The 25,796-nt window shown below is 36.5% G+C and overlaps 1 protein-coding gene across 1 annotated transcript in view; it reads left to right on the forward strand.

Moving 5' to 3' along the window:
- The window catches only part of LOC118188530 (solute carrier family 12 member 2-like), a 325,874-nt gene that overhangs the window by 209,308 nt on the left and 90,770 nt on the right, over positions 1-25,796 (forward strand). The window lies entirely within an intron of this gene.

Here is a 25,796-nt window from a genome sequence, read left to right on the forward strand (position 1 = left end):
CCTTTAGCCAATGCTTTTTCTTATTCAACTCAGTATTCCTTATCGAAGTTGTGGAGGTAATTGCATTAAGTTGCAAAGGTACTCCGGAAGTCAAACGCCTTGGGCCTTGGGCCGTAAATTAAAAAATATTCCTGTAACTTTCCCCTTCCTCAATGCGTTCAGAGGACGCAGTCCTCTAAATTTTAAATTGGATTCGTCCACGTCGTGATTGTTTTCATCTTATTGACAAAAACAAATACCTGTAAACTACCTGTGAAGGTAACGCTGAACCTTTCCCTTCTAACTCTTGAAATTTATGCCTAATACAAGAACAGACGAATAACAGCGAAGTAAACCCGAACTGACATTCACTCTATGATTTATCTAACTCAGCTACACATTCCTCTTCTCTAATTATTTACGGATGTCTTGGAGCCTAGGAGTAGCAGCGACAACTTTAAAAACGGGAAAGCATCAGCTTTAACACTGTACAGAGAAAAAAAATATTTCTTATTTAATGTCATATAATTTTATCTAACACGATTCAAGACACACTTATTTCAAGGCATTTTAATTTAATTCTGAAACTATATTTCCGTTCAAGAATGTGTTTCTAGAATTTATAACAAAAAAAGACGCTTCTTTAGGGAAATGTTTAAAAACAGTTTTAACTTTGAAAATACAGCATCTTAAAACTGAATTTTAGATTTTTTCAGTGCACTAAATTAGGCAAAATTCTTCTCAGTTCTACGTTTATTCACACGATAGTTTTAGCCTTAATTTTCATTTTAAGTTAGAAATACTTAAAGCATTAATAAAAGAAAGTGAAAAAAATTATATTTTGGAAGTTTTCTGTGCGTATGTACGAATTTAGAAAAATTTCAAGTAATTTATCGTTTTTCAGTACATGATTTAAAATCATCATTATAAACTTTTAATATGGAAAAGGAATTTTTAATAAATAAAATCATTCAAAAATCTAGATAGTAATATAGTTTATCTGAAAGGAGTTCATTTATGTGCCGGCTTTTCACTTTAGACGATCTTTTATCATTGCACTCTACTTCATGACACAGTTTTCTTTCCGCAAATATCTCCAGCGACGGGGGAAAGGCATTGAGGGTCTTAATGTAGCAAAGAATATTTTATTTTTATCTAAAAAAAGTATTTATAATAACGATGAATAGGAAGCTGAGAATTAAAGTTAAGATTTTGGTGGGAAAAAAAGAAAAATGCAGAACTTGTAAAAACTGAATGGTATAGGAAAATTTTTAATTTAATATTCTATCATATAAATTCGTTGTGATCAAAGTTCAAAGTTACCATGTAAAGAAACATTTTTGAAATTCAAATTCATCTCAAATAGTTAGTAATAATTCAAGTCAATGTCGTTGGAAAATATTCATGTTAACGTCATTCAGAAAAGATTATTGATTAGAATATAAATTGAAGTAATTAAAAGATAAAATAAGTAAAATTAGTTGTTTATTAAACTATAGGCTAACGTAATGCATTTTATTTAGTATATAAATTGTGTACGTTTTTATTTGTATAATACGATGAGTAGAAAATTTTGATGACAGTATCTTTTCTCTGGGCCTAATTATTAGTTCTATTCTTCTTCTTGCTACGTAATACAAATGAGTAATGGTACAAAGTTATGGTGGAATCAAAACGTAATTTTCTATAAATTTTTGCGTGAGGAATGACTACAATTTTTATGCAGATTTTGTGAAATATTTTAGTAAAACACGGAGAAATAAAAGTAAATAATTTTCCAAATAAAAAACTAAAAACGCAAAGCAATATCAATTTCAAACATATATTCATAAAGTACGTACGCTGTTTAAAATCTGCTTAGTTACGCAGCCAACACGGCGATAACCACTAAAATCTGGTATACATTCAATTAAATCTTTCTTGCCATAACGGGAGCCTGCTGGACAAAAGGACATGGACACGTCAATACGCCCCGCTGAACAACGGTCATTTGAGTGGGGGGAAAGCAACTAAAGACAGCGAAACGTCTGCCGCTTTTAGCTTTAATCTGGATACAGAATGGGCAGAAGAAATAGTAGAATCTGGTTTCTTTTCAAGACTTGAGATGAAGAGATTTTAGTTGAGGGTCTCGGCCACTAGGAAGGTTAACTGACATTGATTGCAGGACCTGACATACGCAGTTACTATTTTGTATAATTGCGGGAAATATACCGCCTCGCGTACCCTTTTTATAGTTTTCTGACCCTTAAATGACCCGCTGTTTTCGCGTCGTGTAATTCCTTCAAAATGCTTAATCGAAGCGAGGCTGGGATGACTGGTTTGTACTCAAGATTTTCGTTTGTTGTTTTCGTATAAAAGAATAAATTATCTATTATTTCATAGTTTTCTGCTCTATATCTTATCGCATCGATATCTGTGTGCTCAAAGCTTTCGGGGTCTTTCAAATATGCATAGATATTTCCAAATTCAGGATCAGCTTTCAGTTCAGTGATAATCGTATCTCTAGAATCTAAAATTTTTGAAGTCAACACAGCGCATTTAAGTTCATTTCCTTCATCGTCCAGTTTTATACGAGAAAGTGCGTCAGCTACATTGTTTTCCTTACCCGGTTTATATTTTATTCTGATATTATATTCTTGGAGTTTTAAAGCCCATCTTATTAACCTGGGCGTTAGGTTTTTCCCCGAGTAAAGTCTACCAACAGCCGCATGATCCGAAAAGACTGTTACTGGCGCTTTGCCGAAATAAACTCGAAATTTGTGTACAGCCATTAATACGGCTAATGTTTCTCTTTCTGTAGCTGTATAATTCCTTTGTGTCTGATTCAACGTTTTACTAAAAAATGCCAGAGGATGGCTATTTTGCATAAGAACCGCACCCACCGCATAGTCTGATGCATCTGCCGCAATTTCCAGGTTTTCGTCCCCCTCAGGGAATTTTAAAACAGGGGCATTAATAAGCGCTTCTTTTAATCTTTCAAAAGCTGTGTTAGCTTCAGCTGTCCACGTAAATTTACTCTTTTTTCTTTTGATTACTAAGAGTGGTTCAACAATATTAGCGAAATCTTTTATGAAAGATCGATAGTAAGAACATAGTCCAAGGAAAGACGAAAGTTTCTTGGCGGTGTTGGGCGGTGGGAAATTCTTAATAGCTTTTATTTTTGAATCTTGCGTTTCTATACCCTTTTGCGAAATTTTATAACCGAGATATTTAAGTTCTTTAGTTGCGAACTTGCATTTTGAGGCGTTAATTGTAAGACCGGCCTCTTTTAATAATTTAAAAACTTGTTCGAGGTCATTAATGTGTTGTTCCAACGTACTACTCGTTATAATTATATCATCTAGATAAATTAAAGTTGATTTTCCTAGGACAGGCTTTAGAACAATGTCCATAGCTCTCTGGAATGTTGATGGGGCCCCACACAACCCAAAAGGCATGCGTAAAAATGCATAAGTGCCCGATTTTGTTATAAACGCGGTTTTATGTATGTCTTCTGGTCTCATAGCTATTTGATAGTAGCCAGACGTTAAGTCCAAAGTAGACATGTATCTTGTCGATTTGATCTGTCTAATAATTTCCTCTATAACCGGCAAAGGGTAAACTGGGAATTTAGTAATACTATTTAGTTTTATGTAATCGATAGCAAACCTCCAAGCCCTTTTATCCGAAGGAGGAAACTTGTTATTTTTTCTACATAGTACGACTGGACTCGCGTACTCACTATTTATGGGTGTTATTATTTTATTCTTTAACATCTCCTGAATATGTTCTTCGATGATTACGTCTTTTTGTTTGTCATAGCGGTAAGGTTTAGTCCTACAAGGTTTTTCGGCAGTTAATTGTATCTTATGCGTGACTATTTGACAATTACCCGGCTTTTCTGAAAACAAGTTAGAAAAATTACTCACCACTTGCTGGATAGCTTGCCTTTCATGGTCATTCAGATGGCTAAGGTCCACTTGCGGTTTCTCCACAGGTTCCACCACCCTCTGGTCCATCTCCAGCACCACGGAACTGTCTTGAAAGTTCAATTTGGCCCTCGCGGCCCTTAAAAACTCCATACCTAAAATAAGAGGATTTTGCAGATTCTTCACTACAAAAATTAATACTTTGAGGCTTTCCTCTTTTACCTGTATGTTTAATGATAATTTCCCGATGCAGTGACATGTTTTTCCTTGCGCCGCTATAATTTCCGTATTTTTGGTTTTAAATAATCGTACCCTATAAAAATTCTTTTTGAAGAAATTTTCGCTCATAAAATTTCCTTCTGCTCCTGTATCGATGAGGGCTTCTACTGGTACATCGCCAACCAGGACTTGTATAATTGGTAGATGTGAGTTTTTACGATGACCGTATTTAAATGTTTTTTGAGGATTTTTTTAAAACTTCCGGGGTCTGGACCCTCCCTTTCACAGGCCCCTCTACTCGTTTAAAGCTTTCCTTTCAATTTGTGCCTTCTGGGTACGTGGATGTTTATTTTCGAATTTTCTTTTTGGGCCTTGACCTTCGAGGTTCGATGAGTTAGCTTGATAGCTCTTTCCCCCATAAGAGCGATTTCCATTTCTGGTTTCCTCATTTGAAGATTTCCTTCGGGTACTTTGAGAATACGTTGCCCCTCTAGCTTTTTCCGCTATTCTGCGGTTTTGAAACTTCACCGCCAATTCGAAGAGCTCCTGCAATGTGCTTGGGTTTCTAATTTCAAAGTAGTCTTGAACAGCGGGTAACAATCTTGGTAATATTATTTCAATAATCTCCGCATCGGGTTTCTTGCCATACAGCATATCCGTTAGCTTGATTTTTCGTAGAATAAAGTCCGTCAATTCTGCTGTATCCCGTTGATAGAAACTATATAGTTCGGCTTCCAGTCGTGCGCGATCTTTCACTATGGGGAAGGCCTTTACTAACGATTTTTTGAAATTTTCAAATGTATATGTCTGGCTTCCAAATTCCCCTAATAAAAATTTGCCTATATTTTCCCACCATAGCGCGGCCTGTCCTTATAGTGCGGATGTGGCGATGGCAACTTTTTGTCTTTCAGGCACAGGATAGAGCTGAAAGTGATATTCTAGGCCTTCTAGAAATATCGCCACCGAATTTTTTCCGTCGAAATTGACGTTTGGCTTGATTGACGCTCTCAAAGTCTGGACCAGGTATCCGAATCCTTCCAATTGGCTTGTCATTTCTTGGTGTTGTCCAGCTGCTTCCATCCGATTTTCGGCCATTTCAGTTCGATAAGTGTTCGGGCGCCAATGTAGCGTTGCGTGCCTCCAACTTGCACGCAACCAAGAGGTGACTGTTGAAACTGGATAAATGACAGAGTCTTGCTAAGGGTTTAAGTCCCTTTTTATTCAACGTAATAAATTACAAGTGCGTGCTCTTGACGCTCACAAACTACGCCAACTCGGCGGAAAAATAAAAATAAGAACCTGAAAAGAAACTAATGACAAGACTCTAACTACGAGGCTCTCTAAAAGCAACTACCCTCACCGCGTTTTACAATACCGCTACTAATTCAGCAAACTTGAAGATCACGTTGAACGATTAACAATACTTCAAGGCAAGCACACAGGCCGAAACGCGGGGTTCTTCAATTTCGGGCTAATTACCTCCGCGCTCGTGAAGTAAGCACACCTCGAACTCGTTTCCTTTCTATTTAACTCAGAATACTTCCGCTGATAATTTGAATCCTTGCGCGTTCTACTAAAATTTACATACTCTGGCATTGGCAGTTCCGGGGGAAAGTAAGGCTTGACAGAAAAGATCGTTTAAACTTAAAATAAATGTTAGTTAAAATAAATATAAGCCCTACAATGTGAAAAAATAATCGCTCTAGATTTCTTTTACTTGAATATTTACCAAAGAAGACACGATTTCTTTTCTTTTCTCTTTAAGTACTTCTTCATTGACATCTAGTTCTGTTTCGGTACCTGGCCATTCACGAGGTGGAAGATACAACCAGTTTTAAAGAACAACTGCAATCAAATGTTACGGATGCTTTTCAAATCACTCAAATGAGCTACAAGTTCTCCAGATGAATGAAACAACTATTTATTCAGTTAAAATGCAGCTTTAGATTAGCATTGCTAATGTAAAAAACCTCAAAATAAGCTGAGAACACTGCATTCTAAACATTACGTAAAAGCGAAAGCCTATTTTTACTTGAAAACAGTAATGATTGTTGCCATTCAGCAGAAAAGAAAAGTAACAAAAACATAAGTTGAAAATTACAGGTGAAGTATTAGTTAAGTTTAAATAACGATATTAATTATTGTACAATCTTTAACATACTCCCACCTTGCAAAGTGAAATTTACAAACTGAACTTTGCAATTCAAATTTAGAATAAGTATAATTTTAAAGTTTGTGAATGTCCTATACATTTGCAAAAGTTAAAAAAAAAATTTTCACAAATCCATTCGATGAGGAATTCTTATGGTTCTTCCTGATCTAATTTTGGGATCTGTAGTGAGATTTCTGTTTCGGTACCTGGCCATTCACGAGGTGGAAGATACAACCAGGTGGAACCTTCCCACCATTTTGGATTGCATAACTGCTGCGCTGAACAACGCTTACTGGGCAGATCTGCAGGGTTTAAAAATCAGGGAACGTGTCTCCATGCTTGAAGAGGTGTCAGATTCCTAATTTCCATAACACGATTATGAACAAATACACCCCACGAGTCTTCTGTTTTTAGCCAAACTAATACTATTGTAGAGTCATCCCAGAAATAAATATTGTCTGTTTGAAACTCTTTTAGGATCTCCGAGGGAAGAGAGCAGAAATAGTAGAACCAAGAAGTTCCAACCTAGCAATTGTTGTTTCTTTCTTCCCACAAGCAGCAATTCTAATTTTACTCTGTACTAGTTGTATATGAGCAGTGCTTCCTCTACCGACTCGCAGAAAGTCCATCACGAAGAGATCCACAAGGTCAGTCCCGCACTGACGAATCCAAAATGTCAGTCAGAGATAAATAATATTGCTTAAGACAAGTGTTTGAGGAGAGCAGACCGAAAAAAACTGAAAAAACGGGGAAAAAAAGGGCCAAAAGAAATAAAATATTATGTAATGGCTGCCGGCAAACAATAGAATTAGTAAAAAACTGAATTAAAAGCCTTCCTATCTGTAAACATGAGCTTCTAAGACTATAAGGAAAAGTACGCCCCATATTAAAGTGATAAGAAAAAATTTAAGTACAAAGATATGAGAAAAAGTTCTGTTTAAATAGGATACGGGGCAAGAAAAAGTACAGTTTATGCTAACGGGAAGGAAATTCAGTAAGAAAAAACAGTGTAAAATGTGGCCCACTAACTTAGAAGCGAAAGAAAAAAAGTCTGCTCCATTGAAGAAGTGTAATGGTCTAATAGTAGAAAGTATAAACCAGTGTGGAAAGTCTGCCCCACCAAGGAAATCATCACAGGAGCACATAATGCTAATAATTGAAAATCTGCCCCACTAGACGTAAGAAAGTCTGCCCAAAAAGGCAGAAAATGAAACAGAAATGGGTTCAGTAGGGAGGCATAGACATTAAAATGCAATTGAAAAGAATGTATTTAAGCAGGCAACCATTATAAGTAATGTACATATAAAAAAAAATGCAATGATTAGAAAGTTATGATTACAATAGAGGCAGATCTCCCCCAAAACATCACTCCAGACAAGAAAAAACCATTCCCCAGGCCAAAAATGCGATGAAAATACATGAAATCAAGTTATAGCGAAAATTAGGTATGTCATTCAGAAAATAACCGGAGAAATGGTTTTTTGAGGTTTTTAGGTAAAAAAACAGAAAAAAGATAAGATTTCGATAGTCATATTAAGACATATTGTCGAGACGAACAATATGACAAGAAAAAATTCAAGGTTTTAAATGATTTCAAAGGGTTAGCCAGGGGGTAATTTAACATTGTGTCTATGGAGGATATCCAGGAAAGAACCACCTCTATGACTAAATCGTGCTATGGACATGACGTAGCTTCAGGATAACCATAAAGAACAAAAAATAGTAAAGGAAATAAAATGGGACAACCAGGGGGTCCAGAGACCCCCTAGTCGTGAAAACGTTAGATAATGCAATTTTGGGGGAATGACGCATGAAGTTAAGTTAAAGAAAGTAAAAGGATATTTTAATGATGAGAAAAAATATTGCGAAGAATAGTGGTATAAGATAGCGTCACTCCGAAAATAATTATCCAAATATTAATCCCAAAGCGAAACGATTTAAACAATTGGCGAAAATCCATAGCGAAAAGCATGCCAATATGACAGACAACAATTTCGAAAAATAGTATAAAAACGATAATTAATAAGAAGGATCTACGAATGGCAGATGTTAAAGATTTAAAAAGCGCTCTAGTGTACGCATGAAATTCGAGGCAGCTCAACAAGCCACTCGTAGAGACCGCCGCTCAATCAGAGCTGCTTATGTCCAGGAGCCAACGAATCAAGTAATTGTTCGTCTAGACGATATAACCAGACAACTCAATGCCTTGAGAAGAAATATCAATGACAAGAAACCAACCTTTTAAACTGTGAAGCTGAAGGACACATACGGCGGAACTGCAGAATACCCCAGGACACGGATATTAAGACCGCTCCTAGCAAGCAGCACGGAAACTAATTAGTGGCTATCTCGCGGGGCGGACGTTGCCAGATAATGAAAAGCCCCAGTTTAAAGCGCTTCAGATTTCTGCAGTGAGAAGCGGCAGTAATGGACTTTTCATAATAGGACATATTAATGGAGTTCCCTGCAATATGACTGTAGATACAGGAGCCAACGTTACCATCATCCGAAAAGATTTGGCTCAACAACTGGAAAGCAAACTTATCTTATTATTCTTTAACTGTTTTGAATTAAGTTCTCTTGAACGTTTGAGTAGTTAAAAGGTAACTACTGTGAGATATTGTAATATTGCACGAATATCTGAGGAGATTTAAGCATATTTGTTGTGATATAAATGTTGTTCATTTTTCATAGGACTTGTGCATTCATTTCGTAACGAACCTATACGCACGCAACAATGTAATAATAGGTAGGACAAAAAATAAAATGGAATATAATTTTTTAAAAAATTCTATAAGTCCTACACAAAGTCGCTATAGCGCAATGTTTTATGCACTGTTCGCTTGGGCCTTTTAAGTTCGTCATCGTCCTCGTCATTATCCTCATCGTCGTCATTGCCATCATCATCATCTGCTTCTGCATTGTTCCGAGATTTTAGTTGACTTACATGAGCAGTTGATGCATAAAAGTGACCATCGCAGGCTACTTCTATTTGTGATATTCTATAAGTGTCGCCCGGAAGTACTTCTGTCACAACCATTGGACCACGATACTTAGGTTGAGTTTTGGTTTATTCTCCTGGTGTAGATTTTGAATTTCTTTTAACTACTACTATATCTCCTTGTTCAAATAAGAGATCCCGATTTCTTCTTGTCATAATAAGTTTTCATTTTTTCTTGTTCTCTAACAATCTTTTCTCTAGCTTCTTTTTGTAGTTTTTCCGGTTCCTTCCAAACTTCTGCTTCTTCATCAGCAGGTAATCTCAAAACTCCATATTTAAATCGTGGTATATATCCATGAAGTATTTCAAGTGGTGTTTTCCCAATAGTTTTATTGATTGTGTTATTCAAGTTTCTCTCAACTTCTTTAATTCTTTTGTCCCAATCCTTTTGATCTTTACTTTTCATTGATGTTACTATCGTTGATAAAATTGTTCTGTTCGATCTCTCGACCATAACATTTCCTTGTGGGTGAGAGGTTGAATTTAATGTATGAAGAAATCTCTTTTCTTTGCAAAAGTTTTGAAATTCCTTTGAAGTAAAACAGGAACTTCGATTTGATTTTATACGATCTGGTAATCCAAATTCTTCTATGAAACCCATCAATAATTTTAGTACGTTTTTCGAAGATGTGTTTTTCACAGCATACAATCGAACGAATCTGGTCATATTATCAATGACGACTAGCAATTCCTTGTTTCTTTTAGAACTTATGATGAAAGGTCCAAGATGATCAATGTGTATTGTTGCAAAATAGGATGCAGAAGACCCTGTCTTTTTCCACCTGGAACTTGGTTGATGAGGCATTCGAAACACATTGATATATATCGACGAACATATCTCTTCATAGTAGGAAACCAGTACAGTTCTTTGATTTTTGAGACAGTCCTATCAACAGCAAAATGTCATGAAACTTCACAACTATGCTTTTTCTCATGCTTTTAGGTACGACGTGTAATAAATTCTTCTTTTCTCCATCCTCCACAATACGGAACAGTCTATTCCTTTTCAAAATATAATTTTCCACATTTCGATTTTTTCTTTGGTTCTTTCACTTTGGTTTTCTTCAAAATTGTTATTAATTCTCTTAACTTTTCATCTGCATGCTGTATCATAAGAATTTGTTCGTCTAAATTTAAGGTCAGACAAACTTCTAAATTATCTTCTATCAAAGAATGCACGGTGTCTGATGAATTAATAACAAGAGTTCTACTGATGACATTTTATATGATGATATGAGACATTTTAATTCCTGGTTTGTGGCGTATTTCAAAATTATATTCTTGAATAAGGATACTCCAACCAGCAATTTGGGGATTTCTAGATTTCTTTGCATTGATGTAAACCAATGCTTGGCAATCGGTAACTACCGTAAATTCAATTCCGAATAAGAATTGTCGAAGTCTATCTAGAGTCCAGACAGTTGCCATTAGCTCAAGTTTACTCGAGTGATAAGTCTTTTCAGCTTCCGTTGTCTTTTTACTCACACAGTAGACAAGATGCCATTTGCCGTCACTTCCGAGTTGAAGTAACATGCCAGCAATACCCTCTGAGTATACATCATTATGGACTTCTGTTTGAGCTTTGGGGTTGTACAAAGCTAAAATTTGTTGATTCGTCAGTTCATTTTTCAGCCCTGTAAAAGAATTCCGCTGACTTTCTTCCCATCTGAATGTTTGATTTTTCTTAGTTAGTTGAGACAATGGTACAGCTTTAATGGCATAATTTGAAATAAACCTTCTAAAAAATTTTGTTAAACCAAGAAATCGCCGAACTTCATGAAGGTTTTTAGGTTCAGGGAATCTTGATATTACTTCAACTTTTCTTGATCCTGGCTTTATTCCGTTTTTATTGATGATAAAGTCTAAGTATTCTATTTCTTGTTTGGCAAATTCACATTTCGGTAACTTCAGGGTTAGCTTAGCTGCACGTTGTGCTTCGAATACTTTAATTAATTTCTGAATCTGAAATTTTCTTCCCAAGTCCTTGCTGGAACAAGTATATCGTCAAGGTACCACAAGACAACACTTCTTTATTACATAATGAGAATAATGCATGATACATCAATTGTTGAAATTCCGCAGGAGCGTTAGTCAAACCAAAACTCATTCTTTCAAATTGTCTCTTTTCATCTGGTGTTACCAAAGCAGTTTCCAATTTTCCACTTTCAGTTAATGTAATCTGTAAATATCCGTGTGCTAAATCTAGCGTTGTAAACAGACTACACTAATGCAATTGTTCTAATAAATCATCTATTTTAGGCAGGGGAAATTTATCCCTTATAGTCTGACTATTGAGACGCCTGTAACTGACAACTAATCTGTATTCACCGGTCCTTTTCTTTACTGATATGACAGGACTAGCATATGGGGATCGCGTTTCTGTTACAATTCCATTTTCTTTCCATTCGTGAACTATTTCTTTGATCGCTTTCAGAGGCATTTATTCTATAAAGCTTCGTACATACTGGTTTTGAACCTTCGATTTCCTTAATGTCCATTTTTAGGAGATCTGTACACCCTAGTTCTGAAATATTTAGTGCAAAGCAATCTCTGCATTCATTCAGAAGACGCATTAACTCTTGCTGGCGATCAACGTCGAGATCTGTGCAAATTTTAACTTGGCTTAATTTTATAGGAACTTTTATCAGGTTCAATGTTCCGTCTTACTTTCTTCGGGAACATGCAAGGACCTGACTCGGAACAGAGAGCTTACTAAAGCTATGTTCAATAACTGTGGGAAGTAGACAGGATACACAAGAAGGGTATACAAAACCCTTTATTTTTCTCTATTTACAATAATTTCCGTACTTCGGAATACAAAGAACCACTACTTGTGGTCTAAACGTAAGAATATAAAAATATAACTAAACTCTAATTTAACTTTAAAATAATAAACGTGGAAGATTGGCCTTATATTAACAGGAAGCCGTATGTAGTACAGAGAACTGTTAACACTACAATACGTTTAAAATTATCAAGAGGATTAAACCTCTGGCCTGGAAGGCAACTAGCAACTGAGTAAAACTTCTATGGTAAGCGGCCTGCTTCGACTAACTGCTTCCTCTCTCTCGCTTGGCAAAAAGCCACAACTTAAATACTTGGCGTTCGCCAGACAAACTTTGCATAAATACGTTAACGCTTATAATTCTGGCCGGAACTAGAAAATAAGAAGTGATAGTAAAGATTTAAAACAAAATAAACGTTAGTAAAATTTAAGATCCTTACATACTTCCCGCCAGAGTTAATTAGTTTGAAACTGAGGTCTAAAACGACCTTGTTGAAAACTTTTAGCTCTAGAATCTAACGCGAGGCCAATCTTTTACAAATATTTTTCGCTAGAAACTAGAAATTTAAAAGAAAGAAATTTGTTTTTACAATAGCAGCTCCCAGGACACACAATTTTTTCATCTGTACTGCATCTAAACAGGAGCTTTTATTCAAATCTGGTTCCTTCCAGACATCTGGAAGGAAAACTAGTTTAATGAAATGTTACACAATGAAATGGCAAGTAACATGTATAATTATATTTCTCTTAACATTCTTATTTCATTCATGACTATTTTAATTATCTCTCCCCGTGCTCTCTGCCATGTGTTGTAAAAGAACACCAAACACGAATGTGTTTATGTCTACGTGTTCAACACTTCCTCCTACAATCAAAGCACTAACGTGTTAAAAATTCAACATACCAAGACCTCGTAACACACCCTAACTTCAACTCTAAACCCTGAGGTACTATTCTGAAAGTGTCTAACTCTGAAGTGTAGCGTCAGAGAGCCTAACTACATTCATTCAACCTTTAACACATATTCACCATGATTTGGTCTTTTTACAGTCACACGAATAACAAATTTTTAACATTACTTTCACTTTTACCATATCACGGTATTTCTTAACATTTGAAATAACAGTTCACATTGTATATAAGAACATATTAACATGCCGTTAATTTTACGCATTTGACAACATAGATTAGTAGTACATTGTTAACTTCTATTCTTTTCAAAGCAAGTGCCAATTCTTTCTACATTGAAATACTACATTTCAAAAAGTCTTTCAGACTAAAACTTCTTTCTTGCCAGAATGTTTTAAATAAAATTTATACAATAACTTTTACAATATTTAAGTCTTTACATATTCCTATTATACATCAACTTTAGTTTTACGCGCGAGTAATTGAAAAACATAATACCAAAATCGGTAACAACTCATTTCTCGCCCTTTTGGTGATGAAGGTAGACCTCGCATGAGGTAAAACTTCTTGAAATCTGCCACTTGCAGTAAGAATGAAAGATTAACTTAAGTTTGCGAAGTAACATAAAATTTTACTTATCTTTGTGATATTCGGACATTCTTTTCTGAGCCCAGTCCTGGAAGGTAGCGCAGATTTTCGTTTGATTTATCCTCCTTCTTGTGCGGGCTCGCCCTTCAGTGCCTTCCTCTAGAAGCTTTCTTTTTTTTCCAGTTCGGTCACCCTTGAATACCTTCTTTTTCGCCTCTGCCTGTGGTCTTGGCCGTTTGATGGCAGCTGGTCTTGGCGGAACCGGGAAACTTCTTTCGCGTTCCTGCTTGGACCTCGTTGCTGGCCGTTCAAATTTTCCTTGTAACTTTTCCTCCGCCGCTGATGGCCCTTCCGCAGTTCGACGACTTTTGCTGCGGAAAGTTCTGTCGGATGAGTAGATCTTCCGTTTTAGAGCCGGGTTATAGTTGCCGTCATTTCTCCTGGCTCTCTTTGCATACGTCGTCCTTCTCCCTTCTTCATTCTGTGGGTGTTCGTGAGCTCTCTTTTCTGGACGGTGGAACGGCTTCTTTTTCTTGTTACCTTCAATTTTCCCGCGGGGAAACTTTCTTTTCACTTGCTCCAGCCTCTTAATGGCTTGCCCTTGTACTTGTCGTTGTTCCACCTCTGGAGCTTGTGCCTGCGGTGTCTGCCGTGCCGGATCCTGCAAAAGATCTCTGAAATTTTGCATTTTATTACGATCATAGTAGGGTTTGATTTGATCAATGTTTGCGGAGCAGGTTTCACCATTTCTGGCTTTTAACACTACTACAGCCTTAGTTATTTTTTCTATGAAATATGGTCCTTCAAATCGTGGAAAACATTTGGTAGTTTTATCTTCTGGTGCTGAAGAAAGTGAATGCTTAATTTTTAATACTTCATCCCCTACTTTATAAGTTACTCCCCGTAGTTTCAAGTCGTAATACAGCTTTTGTTTTCTCTGTGCTACTTCCGTATTCTTTTTTGCTTCTTTAATCAGTTTTTCTATATCACCCATTTTAAATTCTGGGGCTCTTTGTTGCACATAAAATAATTTATCTAACGGCGTTATAATCTTTCTGCCTAAAAATAACTCAGCAGGAGTTTTGCCCGTTGTATCATGTTTTGCGGTCCTAAGGGCGAAAGCAAATTCATTGACATAGTTATCCCAGCTTTTATGAAAATTTTTAACATAACTACGGATAATTTTCACTATATTTCTATTGACCCGTTCCGCTATATTTGATTGCGGCCGATACGGGACCATTTTTAAATGACGTATGCCCAGTTTTTGGCACATGTCTTCAAATACATTACTTACAAATTGAGGACCATTATCCGATACAAATTTTAGGGGCGCCCCGTATTTTAAAATATATTTATTTAAAATAGAATCAGTAACTAATTTCGCGGAGGCTCGTTTTAAGGGAACAATTTCGGTCCACTTACTAAAATGATCAGCCATAACAAGGAGATAGCGACTTTTATTTAACTGACTTTTTGGGAAAGGGCCCAATAAATCGATGCCAATTATTTCATTTGGAAATTCGGATTTAATACTATCTAGAAACCCGGCCGGGCGGAAATTAATATAATTAACTGCTTGACATGTTGGGCAGGACTGGACACACGCCCATGTTAACTTTTGCAGTTCAGGAAAATAGACTGCCTCGCGTACGCGTTGGATAGTTTTTCGAATACCAGCATGAGAAGCTAAAGGGCTGTCATGGAGCTCCTGCAGGATATTTAATCTAAGACTAGCTGGGATAACAGGTCGAAATTCGTTGTTGGAATTCGTAGTTTTTGTATAAAATAATAGACCATCTATTAGTTCGTAATGGGCCGCCCTATTTCTTATCGCCACAATATCTTGGTGGCTAAAATTTTCAGGATCCTTTAAATACTCATAAATGTTTCCAAACTCAGGATCCTTACCCAGTTCGGTTATTACAGTTTCTCGGGAATTTATTGTACATGCTGGGAGCATTGCCACCTTTACGGTATTATCTTCTTCATCTATTTTACTTCTGGATAGGGCATCTGCTACGATATTTTCCTTTCCGGGGGTATGCTTGATTACCAGATTATATTCTTGTAGCTTGAGTGCCCATCTTATTAACCTTGGGGATAAGTTTTTCCCTGAGTACAATCTAGTTACCGCCGCATGATCAGAGTACACTGTTATGGGCGCCTTTCCAAAATAGACTCGGAACTTTTGCACTGCTAACAGAACTGCAAGTGCCTCTCTCTCGGTCGCGGAATAGTTTCTTTGTGTTTGATTTAAAGTTCGGCTAAAAAATGCTGCTGATTTTGCGAAAGTACCGCTCCTACCGCATAATCCGAAGCATCCGCTGAAATTTCTAAATTCTCATCCTTTTCAGGAAATTTCAACACAGGGGCTTGCGTTAATGCTTGTTTTAATTTTTCGAAAGCACTATTGGCTTCGGCCTTCCACGAGAATCTTGCCTTTTTCCTTTTTAATTTTAACAATGGCTCAGCAATAGCTGCAAAATCTTTTATAAAGGACCTATAATATGAACAAAGTCCTAGAAAAGAAGAGAGCTTCTTTGCCGTGTTCGGAGTCGGATACTTTTGTACAGCGATTATTTTTGATTCGTCTGTCTCGATTCCTTTCTAAGATATTTTGTAACCTAAATATTTTAATTCAGGGGCTGCAAATTTGCACTTTTAGACATTAACTTTTAGACCGGCCTCATTTAATAAAGCAAACACCTGTCTTAAATCCTGTACATGTTGGTCGAGATTATCACTAGTAATAATGATATCGTCTAAATATATAAATGTGGACTTTCCAAGAACAGGCCTTAACACAATGTCCATTCATCGCTGAAATGTTGCCGGTGCCCCTGAAAGGCCAAACGGCATACGCAAAAATGCATAAGTGCCCGACTTGGTTATAAAAGCAGTCTTAGGCACGTCCTCAGGCCTAACCCCTATTTGAAAATAACCAGTCGTTAAGTCTAAAGTCGTCATATATTTGGTGGATGTTATGTTCCTTAGAATTTCTTCAATAATAGGTAACGGATATACCGGATATTTAGTTATGGAGTTTAATTTACGGTAGTCAATTGCGAATCTCCACCTTTTTGGATGTGTCAAAGGATAGTCATTATTTTTCTTACATTAAACCACCGGGCTAGCATAACTACTTGAGATGGGCGTTATGGTCATTTTACGTAGCATATCGGTGATATGCCATTCTATAATTTTTTCCTTATTCTTATCATACCGGTATGCTTTGTGGCGAACAGACATTGAATCTCCGGTGTCAATACTATGGTTAGTAACCTGAGTAAATCCTGGAATATCACTAAATAACGAAGCAAATTCACTTACCACTTGTCGGATTCTTCGTTGCTCGTCATTAGGCAGGTGGTCAAGATTTAACATCGGCGGTTCAGCCTTTTCTCCACGAACTGGTTTCATCGTCAGCTTAAGGGACGCTTCATTAAAATCCAGCGTTGCTTGTGCCTCTGAAAGAAAATCTATTCCTAAAACAATATGTGCTTGCAGATTCTTTACTATGAAAAACATAACCTTTACTTGTTCGTCCTTGATACGGACATACAGCGGTAATTTACCCATACACTTACATTTCCTCCTTGCGCCGCTAACACTGTCGTATTATCCGAATTATATATGCGGTATTTCCGAAAATACTTCCTAAAAAAATCTTCTGCCACACAGGAACACTGCGCGCCTGTATCCAGGAGTGCGGTGGCTGGGATATTATTCACCAACACTTCAATCTTCGGAAGAGTCAAATTTTTCACCATTACTGTATTTAACTTGAAGGAAGAGGGGTTTTCTTTGCCTTCGGATTTCCGCACCCTCCCGTCAGCAGAAATCCGTTTTAGTTTAAATTATTTTTCATTTCCGTGCTTTCCTTCTTTTTCCACTGGCCTTGAGACTTTTTTCCTGGATTGCTATTGAACTGTCGACGTTCGCCGGCTGTTTTTGAATGCTCGGGTTTCCTTGCCCACTGATTCGCTTTGCTTCCGTAGCCGTGTGCTTGAGTTTGCTGTAGTCTTGGCGCACCAAATTGGTTTCGCTGTTGATATTGGCGTCTTCTTTCAATGTCCGCCGTTCTTCTACTTTCAAACTGGATTGCTAGCTCAAATAACTTTTCCAGTGTAGTCGGATTTCTTAATTCAATAAAGTCTTGCACTTGGGGCAGTAACCTCGGCAAAATCACTTGAATTATCTCAGGATCCGGACGGTTTCCATACAAGAGTTTGAAGACGTGAAATTTTCTTAAAATAAAGCTTGAGAGATTTTCGATTCTTTGCTGATATATACTAAAAAGTTCCGTTTCTAATTTCGCACGATCCCTTACAACAGGGAAAGCTTTTACTAGGGCAGTCTTGAAATTCTCGTAAGTATAGGTGGGACTTCCTGCTTGACCCAAGAGACTTCTGCCTATACATTTGAACCAGTTAAGCGCTTGGCCCCTCAAAGCGCTGATAGCTAAGGTAACTTTTTGAAATTCGTGCACGGGGTAGAGCATGAAGTGGTCATCCAATTTTTCCAAAAAACTGGTTACCGGTGAGTTTCCATTAAATGTTGCTTCTGGTTTCATCGAAGCGCGCATGGTCTGGACGATGTAACCAAATCCTTCCAGGGCGGCAGCTGGCATTTCTGGATTCTGAGCCGCTTCTGCAGGCAAGACAGGTTCTTGAAACTCGGCCATGGTTATTCTTCTTCGTTGGGCGCCACTATCAGGTTCAATGTTCCGTCTTACTTTCTTTGGGAACATGCAAGAACCTGACTCGGAACAGAGAGCTTACTAAAGCTATGTTCAATAACTGTGGGAAGTAGACAGGATACACAAGAAGGGTATACAAAACCCTTTATTTTTCTCTATTTACAATAATTTCCGTACTTCGGAATACAAAGACCCACTACTTGTGGTCTAAATGTAAGAATATAAAAATATAACTAAACTCTAATTTAACTTTAAAATAATAAACGTGGAAGATTGGCCTTATATTAACAGGAAGCCGTATGTAGTACAGAGAACTGTTAACACTACAATACGTTTAAAATTATCAAGAGGATTAAACCTCTGGCCTGGAAGGCAACCAGCAACTGAGTAAAACTTCTATGGTAAGCGGCCTGCTTCGACTAACTGCTTCCTCTCTCTCGCTTGGCAAAAAGCCACAACTTAAATACTTGGCGTTCGCCAGACAAACTTTGCATAAATACGTTAACGCTTATAATTCTGGCCGGAAGTAGAAAATAAGAAGTGATAGTAAAGATTTAAAATAAAATAAACGTTAGTAAAACTTAAGATCCTTACACTTTTACTCGTATGTTGTTAATATTTTCCGTTCTTGCTAAGTTCGAGCTCAATTCAGAAATTTCTGTATTTAAACATAGTTCAACTTCTTCTGCTCTCCTAACGCATTGATCTTTTTGGACCTTAACACTTCTATCGCCAACATTAATCACTGTTATACAAGTTTCGCCATTTTTAATTTCTAATAAACAGGCGATACCTTTGGAAAGATTTTCTATCAGAATTAATCCATTATCTACAGAATCTGTTTGAGACCTGACAAGACTGATCGTAATTTTCTCTAATTCATTTGCCTCAAGAGCTTTAAGGCAGACTCGATTTATTTTTTCATCAATTCAGAGGTTACTAAATAGTTCATCTTCCCTATACCCGAAGTGAAATCTTTTTCCTATTCTGACATAAGCGATGTGAGGAAGATCAAGCCATGTCCGTCCGATCATTAGATCAACTAACTGGCTGTGCATTATCAGAAACAAGGAACATATTTATGCCTTGGCCTTTTACATTATCAACTTCAATATCGGCTTTAATCATTCTTATAGAGGTCACTGCAGGCACCCTTTGATTTCCAAAACCATACAATTCATTCAGAGCACGTTCGAGTTTCACTTTAAGTTTCTAAGCAACTGAAGTCCTTAAGAGACAACAAGAACTCCCCGTATCAATTAAAGCCTGTACTTCTTCAGAATTATTCAGTTTTTCTTTCATCAAATATGAATTACTCTCTTCTGAATTTTCGCCAACTTGCTCAACAGAATAATTTTTATCATTTGAATGATTATTTTCAGCTTTAGTAACACAATTTTAGCTTTATGACCTGTGTTATTACATTTTCAACATATTACTACTGGTTTGGGCAGTGGAGAGTCCCTTGAAATGTGTCCAAAATTATTACAGCTGATGCATTTTGATTCACCTTTTCCATTATGTGTTATACCGTAGAGTTTTTTCTTTTCGTTGATTGTAGCAACTGGTCCATCTTTAAATAAGTTTCGTTTGTCAAAAGTCCCTTCTTTACGCTATTGTTTATTGTTGAAAGTTGACTTCAAGGTATCATAATCATCTAGTTTTTCAACTAAATCAGTTGGTGAAATTAACTTGGACCAGACATCAATAAAATGATCTTTTACTTCTGGATACACTTTACGTTTTATCTGATCCGCTATACTAAGGTCGCTCAGTTTTTCAAAAGTATCTACTTTAATTCCACTTTTCCATTGATTAAAAAAATTTCTTAACTCATTAAAATTCTTCCATGTGTTTCCTACACTCTTACTGTGCGTAAAAAATTTTTGAAGAAATTTTTCAGGTGTCATCTTATACCGTTTTAATAAGATCCTTTTAACTTCTTTATAATCGTCTGCAATTTCATCCATTTCTCTGGCGTTTAACTGAGCAATATCATACGACAATAAGCCAAGCAAATGAGTAACCCATGTATTTTCTGGTATTTCAACTTGTTTATCCAAACGTTCAAACATGATTAAATATAAACTGATATCATTCTTGTCAGGTTTAAATTTTTGCATCAAACGATGAAACTCTAACTTTGGATTCATGTGCGTACCACTAGCATTTTGATTAGTGCCAGAATTTGTAGATCTATTTTCTGCTTCAATACGTAGTTTTTGCAGTTCAAATTCCATTTCATACTTTCGTTTCTTATATTCTTCTTTTCGTTGCGTCTAGCGGTGTGGGTTCAGTGAAGTACATGAGGAAACCAAAACAGACTAGTTCACGGCACAAACATTTATTTCTAACTCCCTCATAAGACAGCAGCGATGCGCTATTTACGCAATTACATTACATTATACTCTACTCTCGCTCACAGATGTTCTCGGGTATAAGAGTACTGATACTCTCGAAATCAGATGCTACATCCCTCCCCACTTATTTAGAGATTTAATCTCTGAGGAGCTTTGCGGATGCGCGAAGATCGTCTAAGTCCTGGCTGAGGTTGCTGCAACTCTTTATCAGGATCTACTGGAAGAACTGGATCAGTTTTCCTTGGAACTGACGATGTTTCAATTCCGGCTGAAGTTTGCATAGCTTCACTTCTTTGTTCAATGGCCTTGTCTGGAGCCTGTGGTTTCACGTTTCCATCTGAAGTAGCAGCCATACGAGGTTCATAGATTACCGGTGCAGACGGAACCTCGCTCCCTACCGATCTGATCTGATTGACGTGCCGGCGCAGTAAAGTTCCTTGAACGTCAATGGTATAATGCAGCGCTCCATCCTTATTTGTCACTCTGCTAATTTTCCATCGGGAATTTGCCGATCTATAATCCCAAATAACCCTTTCTCCGATCTCAAAATTTCTGTGTTTGAAATCATAAACATTCCTTCGGATGCGTTCTTCCACTCTTCGTTTAAGATTTGGAACAACTAAGTCAATTCGAGTTCTAATTTCTCTTTTTAAGAATAACATTTCTGGACTTAACAAGGTTGTCATGTTCGGTGCCTTTCTATAATTCATGAGGAATATGGCCAGTTTTTGCTTAATATTTCCTGGATAACCTTGCATTGCACGTAATGCTTGTTTAACGGTGTAAGCATACCGCTCTGTTTGCCCGTTACTTGCCGGTTTAAATGGAGCACACGTTTTGTGTTTAATTCCATTATTCCTTATAAAAGTTTCAAATTCCCCCTATGTGAACTGAGGACCTTTGTCACTCACTACTACTAAAGGCAGTCCGTATCTTGCAAAATAATAGTCTCTCAAACATTCAGTTGTCTGAAAGGAATTTCTTGTCTTTAAGGTATACACTTCTAGCCATTTAGAATGTGCGTCAATGATAATCAAGAACATTCGTTCAAAAATAGAGCCTGCAAAATCTACGTGAATGCGTTCCCAAGGCGCACTTGGATATTCCCAGTGATGGACCCTTGCCCTTACTGGATCAGATTTGAGCCTATTACAATCGACACAGTTCCTAGAAACTTCTTCAATATCATGATCAATTCCCTTCCAAAAGACGTAGGATCTGGCGATTGCCTTCATTTTCACAATTCCTAAATGTCCTTGGTGTAACTCTTCCAGAATTTTAACTCGCAGTTTTTTCGGAACAACTACCCTCTGATCACTCATTGTACAGTCATCTTGTAAGGTGTACTCTGCTTCCCTACCTTCCAAACTTTCTCCAGAATTTAATTTCATATAAAGACTATTTAATTCTTCATCAGCTTGCGTTTCCCGAGCTATCTGCCTAGCTGTTACAGGAAGAGTTTCAATTTGGGAGAGCTGGAATATTTCCACATCATCCTTAATGCTTAAATCTTCGGACTTAAGAGGCAGGCCCTACAGGCAGTCAGCATTACCGTGTTCCTTGGTATTTCGATACACAATATCAAACTGATATGCTTGCAATATCAATGCATAATGTAAAAGTCGGGTGGCTGTGAGGATAGGAAGTCCTCTTTTCTATTTGAAAATAGCCACTAAAGGTTTATGATCTGTCACCAGAGAAAAGCGTCTCCCTTTTAGATATAGATAAAACTTTTTGACAGCCCAAACAATTGACAGTGCTTCTTTATCGATTTGGGCGCATTTTTTCTCTGTGTTAGTCAGTGTCCCCGATGCGATGCTACAGGCCTTTCTGTTCCATCAGACAAAACATGAGAGAGCACTGCCCCAAGACCTACCGGAGATGCATCAGTAGCTAGCATTAACGGTAATGTGGGATCGTAATGTATTAAAACTCTGTCTGAACAAATTTGCTTTTCTTATTTTTTCAAAAGTGATTTGGCAGTTTGTTGACCAACTCCATTTAACATCTTTTTTTGTTAAATTATTTAAGGAATGTGCCAAAGTTGCCAGGTTAGGGCAAAATTTGGCATAAAAAATTCACTAATACCAAAAAGCTTTTGATGTCTTGGACGCCTTTCGGCGTAGGGGCATTAGCAATTGCCGAAATCTCTTCATCCGTTTTATGCAATTTATCGGCATCAATTTTATGCCCTAAAATTTAATCTCATTTTGAAAAAATTTGCTTTTAGTTAAGTTTAATTTTAGGCCGTGCTCCTTGCATTTTTTGAAAAATATTTCCAATGCTTTTAAATGAGACTGATCATCCGGTCCTGTCACTCGAGCATCATCCATAAAAGTTTTAATTCCTTCGATCCCCTGAAATAATCCCTCAACATAGCGCTGCCAAATAGCTGGGGCAGCATTTAATCCATACATTAAGCGTTTACAAATATACAACCCTTTTTGCGTGTTTATTGTTAATAATCGTTGGCTCTCCGGATGCACTTTCATTTGTAGATAAGCATGACTGAAATCAAGTTTCGAGAAATTTTTACCTCCATTAACGCATGAAACTATTTCTTCGAGTTTTGGTAATGGATGCTGTGGCACTTCCAAATTAGGATTCAGAGTCACAGAATAATCAGCACAAAGCCTAATGGAACCATCAGATTTAACAATTGGCACAACTGGTGTTGCCCATTCTGAAGTCTCAACCCTCTCAATGATACTTTCTCAAGCCGATCAATTTCTGATTCAACTCTACTTTTGTAATGCGAGAGGTACCGGTCGTGACCTACAAAATATTGGTTGAGTATTAGGTTTCAAATTTAGTTTTACTTCGTGATTGTTAATTTCACCTAATTTACGGTCAAAAATTTCCTTATACTCCTCAAGCAATTTTTTTAAATTTAATTCACTAGAAGTTTTCAATGCTTTGATGGCGTTCCAATCGAGAATGATTTTATACAGCCATTCTCGGCCGAAGATTGTGTTCAAATTTTCCTTCACAATTTATAAATTTAAAACTAATTTTTGACCTTGGTATTCAACTTTAACAAGGAACATATCCTAAAGGTACCACCTTATCACCCCTGTAAGTTTTAAAAACTAAATTTGTAGGCTGAATCTTTTTATTGGAAATTTTTCTAAATTTATTTATAGACATTACCGAAACTGTTCCCCCAGTATCAAGTTCCATGCTAAATGGTTTGTTTTCAATTTTAACTTAAACCATTATTGGCGATCTTTTTGGCTCTTCCTCTCTTAACATGTGCATTCTGGAGTTGAATCCATAAATGGGGACCTCATTTTTCGAATCATAATCATTATTTGCCTCAACTTTCTTTTATTTAACCTGTCGTTTTTCCTAGACAAATAACACGCTTTTTCGATATGTCCAATTTTTTTACAAAAGCGGCATTCACTTGTTGCAAATCTACAGTTGTTTTTATTGTGATTTGCTCCTAAGCAACGCGAACAAGTTTCATTTTTACCTTTATTATTCTCAGGAACAAAGTTTCAAATCTACAGTTGTTTTTATTGTGATTTGCTCCTAAGCAACGCGATTAAGTTTCATTTTTACCTTTATTATTCTTAGGAACAAAGTTTTGTTTCCGGGGTTTGGACTCATTTTTCTTGGTTTTAAGTACCTTCAGTTCTACGGAATTTCCTATAATCTCATTTGCAACCTTAACCGCCTTTTCCATCGCCAAGGCTATCTTTAATGATTTCTCTGACTTTTTCTCATGCTCCTGACCTTCCAGTGGAAAAGGCGCTGTGATCACGTACGATGGAGGCAGGATCTTGGAAGAGCTGTTAAATTTTCAAAGATGTTTTCAGAAAATATTCATTTATTTAAGAAAAATTTTCGCGAATATCCTCTACATTGTCTCGTTCTCAAAACCGAAAGTTCTCCTGAAGATGTTATCTTCCTTGCAATCTTTTACAACACCAAGACGGAACACTGAGATAAGAAGAACTTCTTTTCTCTAAGCTAAATCAAATATCTGTCACTAAAGTACCTTTAAATTCACATTTATTTATTATGATCATTATTATTATTCTCATTTTATTATGTTCTGGCATTAAATACTTAATAATTGCTTTAAATCATGTGGTTCCTTTTTTTGTTTTTGTTTTTTGGTTACCATCTCGTAGGGACGCTATCCTTATCAGTAGTGTAGTCTGTTAACGCTACCCATTGGAGCCCCTTTGAGGAATTTCTCGAGAGGGAAAAAACACGATCTTGAGCCTCAATGAATGTATAGATTTGTAGTTTTTGCTCCTTTAATCTATATTTCCTATCTATTTAAATTAAAAGCGTATATTAATACAGTGTGCCTCAAATTGATAAAATAGTACACATATAATAAATTATGACCATTAACTTAATAAATAAATAAAATGCTTATTTTTTAAAAAAATTAATTAATATTAAAATTTAAAAAAAAACTCTGTAATTTATTTACTTATTTATTTTTGCTGATGTGTTCTCGCCTTGTTTTAGATTTATGATTTTATCTGATGGTGTTTTCTGAGTATATGAATACGTTAGAAACCGCAATTGATGATGTTACTTAGGTTAATGTATAATTTTGCATGATAGTATATGCATCTTGATCTTATGTGTCTTCTGTTACTGTGTCTCAAAGTAGAGGCTAACATATTGTTTCCCATGTTAAAAAATAAAAGTTTAATTTAAAAATTTTTAAATTTTAGTTTCCCTGTTATAGCAAAAGTTAGCTTCTAAACTAGACTGTTATGTGACTGGACCCCCAATATATATTTTTTATTATTAATTTTTCCCCATCTTTACATCTATTCAGCTTTACAAAACACACTCATTACACACACCCGGAAGACTCTATTTAATGTAAATGAAAACAACTTCCTTTGACTACACTCATGGACACAATCGTGGTTTTTTATTTATTTTTTTAACAAAATTCTCTTACTTCCTTTCCTTTTCTTTCTATGGGCCCTTTTTTTTTTAAAAATTATAAATATATTTTTTTCCCTCTCCATTACTTTTGGGCCATTTATTTTTCACTTTATTTTGTCCCATCTTTTCTTCCTGGCCTTTCGAACTCGTATAAAATATACGAAGTTCCTTTTTACTCTCCTCTGAAATACGAAATTGCCCCCCCCTTCTATATACCTTTCCTTCGCACCTATGCTTGATTTTTCGCCCATCGGTGCAGAAAGACTTAGC

Source organism: Stegodyphus dumicola, chromosome 2 (genome assembly GCF_044657685.1).
Source record: "Stegodyphus dumicola isolate Sdum_Otavi_A_Nest chromosome 2, ASM4465768v1".
Taxonomy (NCBI): Eukaryota; Metazoa; Arthropoda; class Arachnida; order Araneae; family Eresidae; genus Stegodyphus; species Stegodyphus dumicola.